The sequence below is a fragment of the Petaurus breviceps genome, unplaced genomic scaffold (assembly GCF_028583685.1).
Source record: "Petaurus breviceps papuanus isolate PSGF00001 unplaced genomic scaffold, PetGlider_PUasm1.0 76, whole genome shotgun sequence".
Classification (NCBI taxonomy): domain Eukaryota; kingdom Metazoa; phylum Chordata; class Mammalia; order Diprotodontia; family Petauridae; genus Petaurus; species Petaurus breviceps.
The window spans coordinates 38,732,894-38,746,675 of NW_027186473.1; the positions used below are offsets into that span (position 1 = coordinate 38,732,894).

General features: G+C 37.9%; 1 pseudogene; it reads right to left on the reverse strand.

The window, feature by feature from the left end:
* Positions 1–1,361: 1,361 nt before the first annotated feature.
* LOC138174653 (coiled-coil domain-containing protein 115-like) overlaps positions 1,362–13,782 on the reverse strand; it is a 19,751-nt pseudogene continuing 7,330 nt past the window's right edge.

Below are 13,782 nucleotides of genomic sequence, written 5' to 3' on the forward strand. Positions count from 1 at the left end.
AAGAAACAGACATCCTGGATCCATAATTTCAATTGACACTTTGACATTCTCCTATCTTCTTGTATTTACAATCTATACACTTAAGAAATTCCTTCCTTATATTATGGTCAACACATCCAGAGGTCATAATTTTGGGGGCCATAGGTATCCTGAGCTATGAAGGGAGGGGTGAGAGGGAATTGCTCTGAAGATATAAAATCCCCTTTTTTCTGTGCATCCTTGGGTTCACTGTCTACAATGAACTCCCATGTGTATCTTTACATGTATGTTTTACAGCCTAATTTTGTCTTTCTTAGAATTAATTTAGTAATAGTTGACACTCAGTAACCTCAGATCCAAAGTTAATGGTAGACAAATTAAGTGTTTGTTCAATGAATTCATTTGTCTCCTGGAGAAGGCCCTTACTAGAGTTTAAATTCAATTCTTCAAGTGTTGCAACTGGGAGAAGACAAGGGGTAACTTAGAACCTTGCTTTCTATAGTACTATATCTTGGTAAAGAATTCTCTCCTTAAGCCGCAATCTCAAAAGGTCCTTTCAACTGCTTTGTGACCCCTAAGGAAGGGACCTTTGGTTATTTAGGTCATAAAGTCATTTGGGGTCTTGAAGATGAACATCACCCCTTCCCCAGCTGAGCCCAACACTTCCAGGGTTGCCTAGTCCTCCCTAAACTTTTTGTTGAAGCTGGGGGCTTTTTGCCCCTCCCTCCCCCACTTGTTGTTCTGTGGTTTAACAAACACTGGAATGTGTCTGTTTCCTTCAGGGATCTTGTTCTAGCCATCTACTATTCAACATTACTTAAAGGTGGTTTTCATGGCTTTATAGAAAGAAGCACGCTGTTTCCTTGTGACAGGTGGACTTTGCTTCCCCTTTTTGCCAGCATTTCTTCTTACGTCTTGTACCTATTGCCACCCCCAAACACCTTGTGATTTTGTCTGGTTATGTAACAGTACTGTGATTTCTCTCTTCTCGTTTCCTCTCTTCTCTCTCAGTCTCTCTCTGTCTCTCTGTCTCTGTCTGTCTGTCTGTCTCTCTCTCTCTGTCTGTGTCTCTCTCTGTCTCTGTCTGTCTGTCTGTCTCTCTCTCATAACCTTAAATGTCTGCAAGAGTGAACTGAGTTTCGTAGCCTATGCAACTCCCAAAGGAGTTAGGGGGACACCCCAATAAGGAATAACCAAGGTCTAGGAAGGACTTAATGGAAGAGGCCAAAAAGGCACTGCGTGTATGGGCATCAAAAGACGAAATCATTGATTTGGACTCCCCTTGTTAGAAAATGTGTTCAGGCCACCTTCAGCTGATCACGCAGTGTCTCTTTCTCCCATTACAGGGCTTGAATCTAGGCTCTTCTTGACTCGATTCGACTCTAGGGCCGGGCAATCTCCCCCACCATCAGCAGAGCTGCCCAGAAACTTCCTTGGGCCTGTGGCAGACTCTGGGACATCAAGATGCCAAACCAGGTCTGGGGTTCTAGCTCGGGAGATGCCACAGGCCCAGGTGCTAGTGGGGAGGACTGCAAAGGCTGTGACTGCCTCCGAAAAACTGGAGAAAACAAAGACTCTGACTCTGGATTCCCATAATCAATAATACCTTGGGTCTTCTTAGTTGTCAAGTACTTCTCTCGGGGAGACACCCTCGAGTGAAGGAGGAGATTCCGAGTCAGATGGGGCTCCGCCCTGGTGCCTCCTGAGCCCCTTCCCTCCAAGGGCGCCCCGACTTTCTCAGATTACCTGGTGCAGACCCGGAAGAGGGGGGGGGGCATAGAGGACCCATACTGAAGGGGGCTGACAGCCTTAGCACCCATAGCATAGCGAGCCTTGGACAGGAAGTGCCAGCCCTCCTCCACTTGGGCGTTCGGTGCTGCTCGCTTTCCTTCCAGTTGCTGGAGCTCCTGGAGCAGCTGCACGAGGCACGCATCGACCCTGGCGCTCAAGCGCCGAAAGCACGCGGCCCCCTGAGGCGGCCACCGCCGCCAATGCCGCCACACTCTGCCCAAGACCACCACTTTCAAAACAGTTTTCTCATTGCACTGTTGCTTCTCTCAAATAAGACATATTCAGGGATAGCTAGGTGGCGCAGTGAGTAAAGCGCCGGCTCCAGAGTCGGGAGGACCTGAGTTGAGTTCAGGCCTCAGACACTTAACAACCATGCAGAGGAAAAAAAAAAAAAACTAGCATTATAACCTTGGGCAAGTTACTTAACCTCAATTGCCCTCCAAAAAGCCAAAATAAATAAATAAGCCACATTCTGATCTTTCATTGTGCTGCAGCATTGCCCCTGAGTGCTTGAAGTAGTGTAAGTGGAGCACAGGTCCTCTCAAGCTGGAAGACCTTGATCATGGGCCATGTAACATATTTTAAATTGAGGATTAGCTCAGGAAATTTCAGAAAGACTCAACAGCAGAAGGTAAGTTGTTACCAAGGGATGCTTTATTTATTGTAAATTTTTTTTTTTTTAATGCTTGGGAGTTGGGTTGGATCGCAACAGTTGATGAAAGTCTTCCTATGAAGGAGGGTTGTAATTCTTAGTAGTAAAGAAAAGAAAAAGACTACCCTTGGATGAAATCATGAATCTTGTCAAATGCTAGGGAAGTACATTGGCCATACTTGTTTAGTTATTCGAAAATCATACCTTAGAAATAATTAAAGCAATTAAAATTGACAATTGAAATCTCATTAGTATGATGGTACCTATGTGTAAAAAAGTTCATATCTGTGTGTGCATGTATTTATTCTATTATTCCTGCCCTGGCTCTGTATAGATTGGGCTTGGCCAGGCAAAAAAGCGGGGAAAAAAAATTTGTTAAAAGGAAAAGTTTTGTGAAATGCACTGCTAGTGTTTGTACTTATATTCCCTCATACAAACTGTTCTGACTGTGTTGCGTATTTCAATTAATTATTTCCTAATAAGAACATGAAAAGATGCTGAGGAATAATAGCTGGATATCCCAAGAACTACACTGACATCCATAAACCAAGGGAGAGTCAGAGGAAGGTCTCCTGCTTATGGGGTATATCTTCTATGGAACACCAATCAGACCTTATAACTCAGGGTGGCCACTTTATAACCTAAACCAGTAGAGGAAGTTTTACACACAGGAAATTATGGATTTACTGAATTAATCAAGTAAGTTTTCATGGCTATATGTACCTTAGAAATTATGTAAAATGCACCCAAGCCCTAGAATGCACACACAAAAATGAACACACACAACCATTTGACTTCTCATTTATTCATTCAATAGACATGGATTAACTTCCTCTTATGTTCCAGGAACTGTGCTATATGCTGGGGATATAAAAATAAATAAGAAACTTCCTTTCCTCAGCAGCTAAGACATCACCTAATGTAGAATTCTTACCCTGAAAACTTTGTCTTCTACTCATGAATTTTTATTTGCTTTGAAAGTCAAAAGAAATTAATGATATAAACTTTGAGCTGTTTCTGCTGTAGAATGGTTGCTTTTTAGGTATGCCCCAATGATCACTTAGGTGTTTCTCTCTGTTATTAGTATTTTGCATTAGTAAAACTTATACTCTTAGTTATGGATGACATGTATGGGAGCTGTGAAAACAACCAACATTATCTGGTTTATGGGAACAACAACAGACAGAAACTTGTCTTTTTTTAGCATTTTATAGTTTGCAGTCCCTTTCTTGACAATAACACTGTGTAGAAGGTAGTGGAAGTATTGTCCCCATTTGATAGAAAATAAAACTGAGGCAAAAGAGTAGGTGTATATGTTTAAAAGAATGACTTTTCAGGGCAGCCAGGTGGCACAGTGAGTAAGAACACCAGCCCCAGATTTGGGAGACCTGGGATCGGTTCCAGCCTCAGATACTTAACACCCACACAAAATAACTGGTAGTGTAATCTTGAGCAAGTTACTTAACCCCAATTGCTTTATTAAAAAAAAAAGAATGACTTTTCCATATTCATAATAGTTAATGAAGTAACCCAACAGTGAAGTCAGGTTTCAGAATCAATGTTTTGTATTCTTTCCCTCCCCTTACACCTTCCCCTCAGTAAACCATGTTATCTCTTAAGAAAGGCATTCTACTTCCAAATTTGACCTTATGCAATAAATGTTGCAGAAGATGTGGGAAATTTGGGATTCTAATAAATTGTTGGTGAAGTTGTGAACTGACAAGTGTTCTGGAGAACAATTTGAAACTATGCCTAAAGGGCAATCAAACTGTGAAGCCTCCTGATACAGCAATACCATTACTCATTCTGTATCCCAAAGAGATCACATAAAAGGAAAATGGCACACATGTAAAAATATTTATAACAGCTCTCTTTGTGGTGGCAAAAAATTGGAAATGGAGGGGATGCCCATCAATTTGGGGAATGGCAGAATAAGTTATACTATATGAATGTAATGAAATACTATTGTGCTGTAAGAAAACATGAGCAGGTGATTTTCAGAAAATCCTTGAAAGACTTACATGAACTGATGCAAAGTGAAATGAGCATAGATTCTCCAACAGTGGAAACAACCATACCTCAATATTAGAGAAGCAATAGTCACAGTGGAACCAATAAATAAACATAGATACCAATATTGATATCAATATCAAAAGATAGTTGGGAGTTGTCCTTTGTTCTTGAAGAGGATCAAAATGACTGTATTGGAGTCAAGTTGTGTCCAACTGTGACTAATAAGACCAATACAAGGCCAAGGCTCTACCATTGATAGGCAGTATAATACTTCTCTCCCACACTTTCCTTCATATTCTCCCGAATCAAGCTAGCTGTGGCAATGAGTGTGTCAATCTAATTATCTATATGTACATCCCTGGAAAGTATACTACCAAGATAAGTGAAGTTATCTGCAGCATTCAATATTTCTCCATTTACTGTAATGAGTGGTTTCACGTATGGATGGTATAGTGCAGACTGGTGGAGAACCTGCATTTTCTTGGTATTATTAAGCCAAAATCAGCACAAGCAATAGACAATCTATCCATACTTTGTTGCATCTCAGTCTCAAATGACACATTAAGTGCACAGTCATCTGAAAATAGCAACAACAACAACAGTAACAAAAATCATGTACCCACTCTCCCTCCACTTTACCACTTTAATTTTGTCTTGTAACCTTTTGAGTTAAATAGTTTACCAGCACTGTATAAGGTGACCTTGAAGTCGTGTAATCCTCATTGAAGTTATCTGACAAAATTGCTGAAAACATTATGTTAAAAAACCATGGGAGTAGGTATACAGACTTAATTCACTCTGTTGGTGACTGGAAAAAAGCAAGAATGTTTTCCATTATCCAGAACCCATGCAAGCATGACATCCTGAAACTGACATACATACTAATGAACTTCCCTGGGTAACCAGATTTTGCCATAACTTTCCACAAGTTTTCGCAGCTGACAGTGTCAAAGGCCTTGGTCAGATCTGCAAACCTTGTATACAAACCTCAGTTTTGCTTCTGGCATTTCTCCTATAATTTTCAGGCAGCAAACAATGTGTCAGCCATTCTTTGGCCCTCTATGAAGTCACACTAACTCTCAGGCGTATAACCATCATGCAGGTAAAAGATTAGACTATTAAAAGGACTTTGGCAAGAATCTTGCCAGAGATGACTAAGGGAGGAACCCCCTCTCTCTTCCCTCCAGTTATTGTCATGGGACAATCTGTTTTCTTTACTTTTATAGAAATAGATAATGGAAGAATCCTTGAACTCTTCAGAGATAACTTCCCCTTGCCATATAACCTGAAAAATTTCAGTCAATTTTTGTATGAGCATTGTATCCCCTACCTTGTAAATCTCAGCTGGAATAGAATCAACACCAGGGGCTTTGCCACACTAGAGGAACTGAAAAGCATTTGAAACCTTTTCTTCAGTTGGAAGTTTGGCTATAGGGGGATTGACTTCAACCTGGCTTCAGCATTGACCAATGATAGTCTGTTGAGAACACTATTGAAGTATTTAGTCCATCTCTCCTGGATCATGTCCTAATCACTCCATCAGCACTGAGTAGTTAAGATGCACAGTAGGACTTTAGCCAAAAATAGCTTTCAGGGAAACATAAAAGTGCTTTAGATTGCTAGTATCAAGATAAAATTGAATTTAATCTGCCTTCTTACTGAGACAAGAATCCTATATCTTTCTAAGTTTTGCTTGTACTTTACTTCTGATGGAGTTAAATGCTGCTTTCTTAGAGATGAATGAACTATCTTCGTGGTAAAACTGGTGGAGTTCTTGTTTTTCATTTAGCAGTTTCTTAATTTCCCTATCATTTTCGTCAAACCAGCCTTGATGTCTGCAAGTGTTCTGATACAGATGAGCAAATGCAGTATGATACACCAAACCTCAGAAAGCTGCTCACTCCTTTTCTGATTCCATATTGGCAACCAAGTTTTGGCTTAACTTTTCCTCCAAGTTAGCAACAAACTGTTCCCTCTCAGAGAAGCACTGTAATCTGTTGACTTTAAGTCTTCTGGTAGTCCTTTTGCCTTGGAGCCACTGTTGTTTTTTGCTGAATGTGAATATTTAGCTTAGAGAAGATAAGTCTATGATCAGCCCATCACTCTGCATCACACATTGTCATTGTCACTTTGTCATTCTTCTCCTTGCTATCACATAGTCTATTAAGTATCAATGTTTGCTGTGAGGGTTTATTCCACAAATTTTTATTGTATTAGGTAAATGTAAGACAATGTTGTTGATGAGAAGATTGTGAGATGCACAAGTCTTCAGCAGTAACTGACTGTTGCTGTTTCCAACTCCATTCCTCCCAAAGTGTCCCTCTCATGGTTCTTAGTCTAGGCTACTCCAGCATTAAAGTCATCCAGAATTATAAGCTTATCCTCTTTTGGCACATTGATGATGTATCTCCAGGTCTTCAAAATTTTTTTCTTTTACCTCCTTAGGGTTTGTCATGGTGGGGAGCATAGGCACTGATGGTGGTAGTGACATGGGAGTTTCTTACAAGTGGCAATTGCATTGTCATGAGCCTATGAGGGAATAACATGAGCAGTGTCATATCTTTCAATAATTTTGGTAAGTATAAGCTTGATGACTAGATTAATTTTGATTTACCAAACTAACACCAGTCTGGTACTCCCCTTCACTGAGGCCACTCCAGGAAAATGTGCATACTGCTCCGACTCCTTCATTTGCCAGCCTTGTTTCACTCAGGGTTCCTATTTGATTGAGATACCTGCTGAGATATCTCAAAACAAGACTTGTTTGTTTTTCAGATGTACTGGTTCGTGTTGCGTGTAAGTGTATGCACATTTCGTGTACCCATGGTGAGTAGAATCATCTTTGTATATTATTTTGTATATTATTATGTATTTTGACCACAGGGTGGGATCTCTACATACCATGGCAAGCAGGCCATGGTTGGGTCAAGCAGATAATTTTTTTGGCACCTTTTCTGGTCCCTTCCTTTCATTAGGAGTTTAGCAGCATGGTCCTTGAAAAAAAAGGCTGCCCATGAGGCTGCTAAATCACGCTACTGCTACAGTTCAATGGGAAGTCTACTCTATGGCTCCGGGCCACCTGTGTGCAGGGTTGTTACTATGGCTTCCAGTGCATCCATACAGCTTTTAGGACATCTATGTTTGCTACTTCATTACTTCTCTGTTTCACAGAACTTTGAGGCAGGTAAAAATTATAAAATGGCATGGGTGATGTCTTTTGATTTGTAGCTAAATTGGATTTAAGTGAGGCAGACTGGTATCAAGTCATTGGTCTCACTCTCTCTTCCAGAGTTACTGAAGTCTAGTGTCCAGACAAAGTCAAGATGACTGGTGATGACTTGGGGTGCAGTGAATTGCCTTGACATCTTCCATGTATAACCAAACTCTAAGTGCCCCACAGCACCTGCTTCAGCTGCCTTCATGGCCATTGGAACAAATTGTTCTCATCGGCCATCCACTGAGGAAAATCTTCATGTAGACACCTCCCAAGTTACTAAAAGGTTTGAGACCCCTCCATTACCCTCAACCTGGTTTAGCCTGTCTGCATGAATAGTTCAATGGAGTGTGAGCACTGTGCATACTACAGCTTCTTGGAGCCACTAGTGAGATTTGAGGTGAATCAGGTGGACACAGAAGTTTGAAAGCAACCCTAAAAAAGGCTCAGCAGCCCTCTCACCAGAGGTACTAGTCTTCCTTTAACATACCCTACACTACATAACAATATATCGATATATCTATAGCTATACTCTATCTCTGTATCTTTATCTATATATCTATATCTATCCATAAATCTATGTGTATATATATATATATATATATATATGGAGAGAGAGAGACAGATACTAGGGATATCATTGAATTTTTAATATAATTATGGTATTATGCCAGCTGTAAATCAAACATTTGATATTAGCAAGATGCCAAAAGGAAAAAAAATTCACATTAACATCCTAAAAATTATGTAATATATTCATAATAACTTGGAAGAGAGACAAATGTTTCATATATTAGTTGGCCAAAAACTGCCAATATTGCTGCTACTTGTTATAAAAATAGTTTCCTGAAGTGATTTTTTTTTAGGTTATTTGGGACAATGATGCATTTTTGTACATCTAATTCAGAGCCACTTTATTCTCATCTTATAAGCTTTAAATTTATTCTTTTTTGATGCCCTGTCATGGCATGACTGTAATGTTGTGTTTTTGATGAGATGTCAGTTGAATATGTGGGACTATTGCTAAGAGAGAAGTCAGGAATGATGACATCAATTTTGGAGTGATCAGTATAAAGTTGATATAGGGGAGAGGTGACCAGAAAAGGATGAAGTAGCAGGGATGGTTAATGGAACCAAAGGACAAAGAAATGATTTATCCTTTCTAGAAGAAGGGTAGGATTTATTTGATCATCATTCCCCAAATGAGTTGGAAAGTGGAAAGAGAGGAAGGAATGGTGCAGTGCACATTTTCAGTAAAGCAAGACAATCATGAATACTTTCTTGAAAAAAAATCAGATGCTGGGTATGGTAAGCATTGAATAATACCAACCACCTACAAAAAAGAGATTATCTCCTGAGTGAAATAAGAATTCATCACTGATGGAGGAATCATTTCAGAATCATCTATAATATGCAAATCGATTTTTAGCTAATTCAGGAAAAACTAAAATAGCAAATTAGAAACAATGGATATCATAAAAATGAGAAATAATAATGAAATTTAGTATGAACATTTTTTAGAGAAAAAAAGAAAACTAATGTGAAGCAGTCTCATAGTAAGAGAGATAAAGGAACCAAAAATGTTCCTCAGCCAGTGAAAAATACAATTTTCTGTTTTTCTTACCAAGTACAGATGTGTCCAGTATTTGGGAGAAAGAAAAGATCACAGTCACATTTAGGGACTTGCACAGAATTTTCAAAGTTCTGAAGTTGCTAAATGCCTAAATTTTTTATTTCTTTTGTCTCCCATTCATAGTACACAATAGGGATTCCTGGAACTCTATAATATCAGAAGGGTAAAACACATACACACACACACACACCTCAAAGGACAATATAATGATGTGTAGATATCCATGATGTATATTATCAGTTATGACTTGGATTCGAGATGTGACATCCTAGGTGCATATGACCACAAAAAAATCATCATTGAGAATGGTAGATGAGCCCAGTTGCTGCACTGGGACCTAGGGAATGTTAAAAGAACCAGAGGAAGGTTTCTGGTACTTTGGGTGGATAATCTATGGAGCAATTTAGAAAAAAAAGAATTGCAGAGAATGAGGTGTCGTAAAGGAGTAGCAGTTTGTAGTGGTGAAGGAAGGACTTATGCCTAAGAAATGCCAAGTTCATCAAAGCACTTTTGAATCAACAGCATTTATCAGATACTTATCATGTGCCCAGTCCTAATCAGTTTTTCCTACTAGCACATATATATTTGATATTGTTAGCTTTTCACATTTTTCTCTAAAAGAAAAAAATATTAATCCTATGCTTTTATATAGTGGTTTAAGAGTTACATTCTCTATATTCCTTTGTGTTTTAATGTGAATAAATACCTATTTATTTTCTGAAGAAATCCAGAACCATGTCAGTTTTGATAGCAAATTAGGTATCTTGGGACTTAACCTTTTGGGTCCTTTTTTTCCCTTCAATATTTTATGTTTCTGAATACTGACAAATCCAAACAGTTTAGAGCTTTCAACCTTTCCCTTCACGTTTGGATAAGGACATAGCAAACCTGAAATACACATCAAAGATTAAATCATTTCTCTAGGGAGATAAGAACCAATAAAAATTAAGATTTCTGAAGTCCATTATAGACACAAGTGGAAGAAATAATAGTACCATGTATTGAGTGGCTCTTAGTTCTATGATATCTCTCTCTTTTTATCTATCATTCTATTTCTATAGATAGAGACAAACATATCTATATCTCTCTCTATATATGTCTATAGATATATGTTGATATGCCTATATATAGACATAGAAATGTGTCTCCATATCTATAGATATTGAGACATATCCATCTACTATATATATACATGTGTGTATATATACATAAACACATATATGTGTATATCATACACACACATTTTTAACAAGTAGAAAAGAGTGGGAGTAAAGAAAGCATAAATCTCTCAACTTGATGGTGGGGGGAGGAGGCTCCTTAGAAGTGGTAACTTCTAAATTGAATTCATTATTAGATTTGTGCAATACATTCACACTGCATTTTTTCCCTCAAAACTTGTGAAATATAAACAAAGAAACATTGGCAGAATATTTACTCATTCATAAAAAAGCAGAATACTTTTTTTTTTAATTTGCTTAAAAATGCTCACTTGCCCAGAAATATAATTAAGGAACGGCATGACATAGAGAAAGAATATTTGTCTAATAATCACATTTTGTACTAAATAACCTTTTGGAATTGCTGAACACCTGACTCAGAAGCCATCCTAGACATCTGGTGTTTGTCCTCCTGGTTAAGCAATGAGACAAAAATCCAGGGAAGCATCAGTTAGTACAAACCATTTGCATAATAGTAATGAAAGATTGCGGAAGTTCTTAAGCAGTATAGACAAATAAAAGAGCAAAAGAAAAGAAGGTTTTGGTGTAAACCAGGGCTTCTTAAACCTTTGTCCCACTGGGGGCCCCTTTTTGCATTTCCTCAGGTTCTTGTTGCTGCATGGCCTGAGGGCAGGTACAGTGCAAAGTGTACATACTTTGTGTTCAGAACCAAGGCTGCAGTAAAGTTGCATGATTCAACATAGGCAAGCACTGCCAGAAACATCTCGTATTCATTATGTGTTTGATTTTTAATTAATTGAACATTCACAAACCTTATACTGTTGTCAAAATTTTTGTGACCCCAGATGGGGTAGCAACCCACAGTTTAAGAAGTGCTGAATTGTCAACCATTTTATGCCATGAGCATAAAATATATTCCTATATCAAACTGGCAGGAACATGACAAATGGAACAACATTTTCAGCTTTATTCTAAAAATCTGTTTTCATCTTTAGTGACAGAAGCATTACCGTATTTGTGCCCAACCACTTCACTCCATGAAATGCTATGTAAGGAAAAGGTCCTTGAGAAAAAGTTGCAAAGAGCAGTTAGAACAGACTAAATATACAATGATGAATCCATGGTGCCATTGAGTCTCAAAAATGCCAATTTCTCATGATAAAAACTATCACATGGAGAGGAAGATAGCAAAAGAATTCAGGATAGGGGATCACTGTTGATGCTATACTCCAAAAAAGATTATCAAAAGAATATGAGCAAATTCAGTCACATATGATAACTTTCTTATCTCACCTCTTCATATCTTTTGACCATTTCTCTAATTGGAATGTCTATTATTCATATTCTTTTCCCACTGTATATTCTGCAACTCATCCCTTCCCAAAAATGTGTTGCTCAGAAGTGAACAGAGTATTTCGGGCATATTTTGTTTGACCTAATCATTATGCTATAAGATTGTCACCTCCCAAATTCAGGACATTATACTTCTCTATTCTTTTTATGCTGACAACTCTTTGGGGGGCTTCTATATTACACTATTGTGCTACATTACATTTGTAGCCCAAATTCCATTAGGGGTTTCAAAAGGAAAATAATAACACTTAAGAAAGATTATCAGGACGAGGTGAAGAGTTAGCCATTAGTTCGAGGAGTTTGGCATCAAAAATGATTTTTTTTACCCTTGTTTTATATAAGATTCATGGTAAATAAAAGTGTCCTTATTTTTGTAGCCATTTAGCTTCAAACAAACAAAAATATGTCTCATCCTGAAGCTAGTAGATTGTTAAATGCATTTAATTGGTAACATATATTTTGTACTATTAACACTAATGTTTTAGACTTCTCCAGAACACTCCATCATGGCTTCCCTCTCCAGGAAACTTATCCTTGCAAAATCTCATCATCCCATAAAATTAAATTTGACTGTTACTCACATCTCATCAGGACCCTCTGTCCCTCTAATTGGACCCTCTGACTGTAAGGCACAGTCATGCATCTCAGGGCCTTCTATTTAAGGAGAAAGCTCAGCATAGTTTTTTCTTTCTGTTTCCTATGAAGCTACACTGCTTTTGGTTTCTTTGGAACTCCAATCATGTGCATCTCCCCCTTTTTTCTACTTACCCCATATTTTTCATTTTTCTTTCATGTATCTTTCCCAAGTTAGATTGTAAGCTCCTTAAGGTTGTAGACTATATTTGTTTTTATGTGTATTTTATACGTATTAGGTAGAATGTAAAGAGTGTTTGCTAGACAGATCAATAATTCTATTAGTCAAAAACATTCTGTTAGTCATCTATTTTTAATATGTAAAGAAAGTTTTTCTATGCTGCAAAACCTCTGTGTTCTTCTCAGACAAAGAGCATGACTAGAAATGGCAAATTAAAGATGAAGACACCTATCATGTAAGGGTAAAGTTATTGCCAATTTCATTCTTTGATGACTATATAATGTCAAAGTGAGCAGCCAAGTAAAGAAATAATTTTAACATTCCAAAATTTGTCATAGTTTTTTGGGTTGGAAATGGACATTAAGGAATATGCAATTCCTAAATACAATACGTTCAGGCTTTAGTTATGTTTGGAGGATGCTGGCAAAGGAATAACAATTATTTTTTAGTATGGATATAGACACACACACATATATATATAGATATAGATATAGATATAGATATAGATATAGATATAGATATAGATATAAACACATATTATAAACTCCTTGAAGGTAGAAATTCTTTTTCAGTTTTCAATTTTATCTTTATATATTGACACATAGATACTTAATATGAATGCTGATTTTTGGCCATGCAATAACCCTGGAGCTTTTCCCCAGGGACTTCAAAACATAAGGTAAACTACACACATAGGAGGGAGAGAGGGGTGTTTTTTTTTCTTTTTAAAAATATTTAAGTCCTTATACTTTGCAAACCTCAACCTATATACCCATGCATGTGACTGTAATCAGATTGCCAGGTATAGAGCATCATAACTGTTGTAAAACTGTCTTGTGACTGGACTGCCCTACACTCTGGGAGACAGGCTACCTTCTCCCTTGATGTAATTGGACCATCAGTGAAACTGACTAACTAACATTCTCCCTTTTTCCCCTCAATGAATTTTTCTATAGTAGGTGGTGCAATGAATAGAGCACCAGACTTGGAGTCAGGAGGAGCTGAGTTTAAATCCAACCTCAGACACTTAACACTTAGTAGCTGTGTGACCTCTAGAAAGTCACTTTACCCTAAATGCCTTGCCTTCCCCTCTCCAAAAATACAAAAGAAGAAGAAGAAGAAGAAGAAGAAGAAGAAGAAGAAGAAGAAGAAGAA